Below are 6,000 nucleotides of genomic sequence, written 5' to 3'. Positions count from 1 at the left end.
CGTTCCCCAAAACATAAATGTTCATGTTCATTGTTCTAAATAAAAGTTTTTTTCTGGTTCAAACTGATCTTGTATTTTCATTTACATATTTTTTTCATTTTATTTTAGAACACAACAAGGTAAAAAGCATTTAGTGGGGAAAAAGTGAAAAACCATAATATACCATTATATTGAATTTCCTGTGCCCCTGCAAAAAAATAATGCTGGATCAAAACGAATGTTGGTGCCAATCTTTGGACCATCCAAAGGCCTAATTATAATAAAAGTCAAATATTACTTCAAATGTTTTTTATGGAAAATATTTAGTTTTTTTGTTTTTTGGGGCTAAAAAAACGGTGCGCTCATGTAATGAAACTGCGATTTAAAGGGTTAAAACCCATCCATCCATTCACTTCCGCTTATCCTTTTCAGGGTCGCGGGGGGCGCCGGAGCCTATCCCAGCTGTCATAGGGCGAGAGGCGGGGTACGCCCTGGACAGGTCGCCAGTCTGTGGCAGGGGTTAAAACCCCCGAAATATAATTAAAACTTTACATGAATATTTCAGGGAGAAGTAGTTTTAAAAGACTGGCTAATTTAAAGTGGAAAAAAATATGAATATATAATATTTTTATAGCACTTTTTGGGGCGTGGCAGAAAACGGCCCCTAGGGTGATGAACGTAAGTTTTTTAAAGGATGACATGAGGGTGCCTTAAACACAGTTTGAATTTCTAACATGGTGATTTGCAGGCACACAGCTTTGAGCACATGCTGTTCAAATCTGTGGTTTATGAGGGCCAATGAGAAGAAACTTGGCTTAAAGCATGGTGGTCAAATATACAGAATGGAGCCCAGAACTGGCCTGACATATAGGTTCAGCCCACTGGATCATTTTGGGAAATGTAACAACTGCAAATCAGACTCGTGTCTCTTTTACAGCGTTCTCACTTATGTAGAGGTTGTGCATGGCCTGAAACAATGCACCAGTAGTGCTATCATGAAAAAGAAAATTCAGTTTCATTCAGTGGAAAAAAGTATTTAAATACAACCTCAAGTGAACAATATGTATATTTACATATTACACTGTGTCATTATTTATTTAAATCCAGACCTCAACCCAACTGAAATGCTGTGATGGGACCGTGAGAGAGTTGTGCATAAATCAGGGCCTGCAAACATCAATGAGCTGAACCAATGTTGCACAGAAAAGTGAGCCAAGTTCCTCCACGATTATGTGAGAGACTTATAAAGTCACACAGAAAACTACTTCGACTTACTGCTGCTAAAAGTGGTTCTCCAAGAATTTAAGCTTAATCTTTGTTAAGTATATAAGTTAATCGTATAGGCTCATGTGTTGTTGTTCGTTTGAGTTTGTATTTATCTAATTATAAAGGAAGGTTTTTATTTTCTTCTTTGTGACCATAAGTAAATAATAAACCATTAAACTACAAAAAAGGGAGGTTTTCTTAATTATTTGTACTTCACTTAATACAAGTCCACCTTTAGCTTCATCAGAAATTTCATGTCTCTGTCGTAGGTCTTCAGTAAGAAATGGGACTTATTTTTTTTGTGAATTAAGTTTTTTTAAATTTTTTATTACAGCACATCCAGGTAATGACCCGCTCCTAACTCTATTTTTTTTTTTTTGCATTGATTTCTGAAAGTGTTGCCGACAGAGGGAAAAAAACTGAAACACATTTTTACAATTGCAATTATTTTCATCATCAGTTTTATAGTAAACGTGTTCTTAACCCTCATAATGTCCTCCCGATTTCCATACAGCTGTTGTCCTCAGGGGTCAAAAATGTCCCCACTTCATTTGAGTGTTTTTTAAAGAATAAAGTATAAATTGTCAATCAATTCAGTGTTACATCTTAGTTTTACTTAAGACCAACACATTAACACAAAATTTACCCAACATTACACATTTTAGGGCCACCAGACCTTGTTTACAAAAAATACACCCTGTTTTTTAAGCGGAAATAAAACAAGAAAATAAAATATTTAATTGTTTAGATAATTTTGACTATCTGACTAACTAAAGAATGCTGTATGTTGAACTTTAGTGAAAAATTTGTTTTTGAACCATTTAACATTTTTAAATGGCAGCACATAATCACACCTGTGGTCCTCAGGGGTCAAAAAATGTCCCCACTTCATTTGACTGTTTTTAAAATATAAATTATAAATTGTCAATCAATTCAGTGTTACACCTTAGTTTTACTTAAGACCAACACATTAACACAAAATTTACCCAACATTTTACATTTAGGGCCACCAGACCTTGTTTACATAAAGTACACTGTGTTTTGAGCAAAAATAAAATGAGACAATGTAATATTTAATTTTTTAGATAATTTTGACTATCTGACTAACTACAGAGTGCTGTATGTTGAACTTTAGTGAGAAAGTTTTTTTTTGAAGTGTTTATAATTTTTAAATGGCAGCACATAATCACACCTGTTGTCCTCAGGGTCAAAATGTCCCCACTTCATTTGAGTGTTTTTTAAAGTATAAATTATAAATTGTCAATCAATTCAGTGTTACACCTTAGTTTTACTTAAGACCAACACATTAACACAAAATTTACCCAACATTACACATTTAAGGGCCACCAGACCTTGTTTACATAAAGTACACTGTGTTTTTGAGCGAAAATAAAATCAGACAATGAAATATTTAATTGTTTAGATAATTTTGACTATCTGACTAACTAAAGAATGCTGTATGTTGAACTTTAGTGAAAAAAATTTTTTTGAACCATTTACATTTTTTAATGGCAGCACATAATCACACCTGTGGTCCTCAGGGGTCAAAAATGTCCCCACTTCATTTGACTGTTTTTAAAATATAAAGTATACTTTGTCAATCAATTCAATGTTACATCTTAGTTTTACTTAAGACCAACACATTAACACAAAATTTACCCAACATTTTACATTTTAGGCCACCAGACCTTGTTTACATAAAATACACTGTGTTTTCGGTGGAAACAAAACAAGAAAATAAAATATTTAAAAGTTCAGATAATTTTGACTATCTGACTAACTACAGAGTGCTCTATGTTGAACTTTAGTGAAAAAGTTTTTTTTGAACCATTTATAATTTTTAAATGGCAGCACATAATCACACCTGTGGTCCTCAGGGGTCAAAAATGTCCCCATCTGGTTTGATTGATACTTAATTACTATGAAGTGGATTTTTCCCCACTTTTAATTAAAACTTAATTCAAACATTCTGACACATTTTTTTTTATTCCATTTCAAATTTAAGTCTGTTAAAAACCTCATAAAAATGAATTTTTCTTTTGTTTTCGGTAAAAATAAATCAAATCATCAGTTATTGTGATTATCGTTTCACAACCAGAGTCAGTTGCTTTAGCAGATGATCACAGACGGTATATGTCAAAGTTAATTTAGAAAGCTGTTTTAAACTACTTCAAGTTTTTTACTGGCAGCAAATAATCACATCTGTTGTCCTCTGCGCTCAAAAAATGACCCTGTTTGCTTTGACTGTTTATAAAGCCATAAGTATAAAATATCATCCATCTCTGTGTTTCAAGGTTTTATTCAACTTTATTCCAACTCATTACCTGACAGTTTTCTATATTTTGGCATGGTAGGACACCAGGGCATGGGTCTGAGTGAAGGCAAACTTTCATGTCCATATTTGACACAAGTGCAGGAGGAAGCTCAGGTTTATTCCTCTGCACTGGTCCCATCATGGACAGCTTTCTTTTCTGCAGTTGCAGGCAAGGGTCATATACAGTAAACAAGTTGTTACAGATGATTGTTTTCTTTTGAAACCTGCAATGTTAGGGACAACTCGCGTGTCCTGACTGCAGGCCAGACGTTTGCCATCGGTACACTAGCATGTTCCATGTACAGCTGGACCTGGCATGACATACTGCCATGTTTTTATCTCATAGGTTTACTTGGGATGTTCTGTTGGAATGGACAGAGTCCTCTGAACGGGACTTTGTGCTCATACAGTCACATCAGTATCAGGATCTTACATCACAGCAGGAGAAACACCCACTTGTTCCATACACCTCAAATGGGAGCGCGTTTGTGTCATGAGCGACAGGGCTCGCAAAAATCGCTAGCCCAACGTCAGCGGAGCTAGTGATATCTCCAGTCGGGCGATCATATAGCCCGGCGGGCGAGCCCCTACACGATGATCATCTATTGTGTCTTTATCAAGAAATTATATCCTTTTGCGCTTCTATGATTAATCTTGTGTCACCTTTAAAACTGCTCTACCAGACTCAGGATGTCATAAACTGGCAGTAGCGACTCCACTGGATGTAGAATCAACATACCCACATAAGACTACAGCTGCATTCGATCCATTTTTTTCCCTCTCGTTGTCCCTCCTTGTTCATCATTGAGTTGGCTGTAGAGCAGCTCATCTGCTAATTGGATGGTTGTTGGTTCAGTCTCTGTGTGCTCTAGTCTGGAGTTCTTACCAAGGTGTCCTTGGGCAAGTTACTGAACCCCAACTTGGTCTCTGATGCATCCATTGGCATGTGAGCGTTAAAAAGCAGAATACAAGCAGAACACTGTGTATAATGCGTTCAGTGCTCGAGTAGAAAAGCCAATGAAGGAGTATGGGACCTGGCATATGTGCTTGGACTGTGAAAGATTATCTTTCTCTGTGGCACATGAGAGAGTCATGCATCGTCTGTCATTGGGATGTTAGAAGACCAGATCAATGTTTCCTCACATTACTGCAAATATTCCTCCGTCTCAGCTGACTCCTCTTTCCTGCTTGATTCTTTGTCTTCATCATAATTGAAATGGATGATGTGCAGTCCTCTGACACATCTTCTATTCCAGTTTCACATTCTGAAAACTCAAGAAACTTCAAGAAGCCCAGTCACTTTCTTTCCAAGTTCCTCAGACTACAATGCCCTGGATGCCCAAGAACCTACTTGAACATAGTTCAGATTCTTCATCACTTTTCTTCACTTCATAGCCTTCTTCCACTTCTGCAGGTGGGTGATGTGCTTTTTCAGAGAAAGGGTAGCATGTGCTCTAAATATTGACAATATTTTCTATATCTTCTAACCCTGGATCTTCCTGAACATTGATTCTTCCTCCTCATTATACTAGAGGACAATATGTGCTTTGTCCTACTGGTCATTGCTTTGCACAACATGGTAAAAAAAGTATGCTCATCAAAGTATGCAAATCTCTAGTGCAATGGAGGCTTGTGAGCATACTTTCTGTGTATATTATTATTGTAGGGTCGACCTTACAATGAAAGCACTTTGATGCGACTGTTGTTTTGATTTGGCGCAGTATAAATAACATTTTATTGAATATAGAGCACCTGCCTCCTCATTGTGTTGCCTGTTGTTGTTGTTGTTGTGGTTGTTATGACCAGTGCTTGACCCCAAACATCAGTGATCCAAGATCAAAGATGTTTGATAGCAGTATGTTGTGAAAATCGGCCTTTTGCAACACTTTGTACTTTAGGGTCATTTTTGTCCACGAGGACAACAGGTGTTATAAAATCGAATAAAAACCCCATAAATAAATCAAATTACTTAAAACTTATTCCAATCATGCATAGTATAGTAATGAATAACTTCTGTTATTTTCAGACCATTTGATGAATAAAAAACATATTTTTGATAGCAAAAGATTTCTGTAGAGGACAAAAATGACCCGTGGACAACACAAGGGTTAAACTCATTTATACTCAAACAACTGAAATAATTTGCAGTTTTTAGGTTTTAAAACGTTATTGAGGAAAGTTTCTCTTAAAGTCAAGTAGCTGTATGTCGCTCATAAAGTAAACTGTATTGGATCCCTGCCTTAAATAGATAGGAGGTAAGATGGCTTGTTTCAGACAGAGGATGGACTGGCCTTAGTATAATGGATTATTATGAACTGTGAATTATGCTAAGCTACTCAAGCAGAGTCTAAGAACAAAAATGTGGTTTAATCTGTAATCTTTTAATTTAATGGTTCAGGTAACAGAATCTAATAATAATAAAGGAAAGTTAAATCAAAAAC

The sequence above is a fragment of the Oreochromis aureus genome, linkage group 12 (genome assembly GCF_013358895.1).
Source record: "Oreochromis aureus strain Israel breed Guangdong linkage group 12, ZZ_aureus, whole genome shotgun sequence".
NCBI lineage: Eukaryota > Metazoa > Chordata > Actinopteri > Cichliformes > Cichlidae > Oreochromis > Oreochromis aureus.
Note: the sequence above shows the minus strand (reverse complement) of the source record.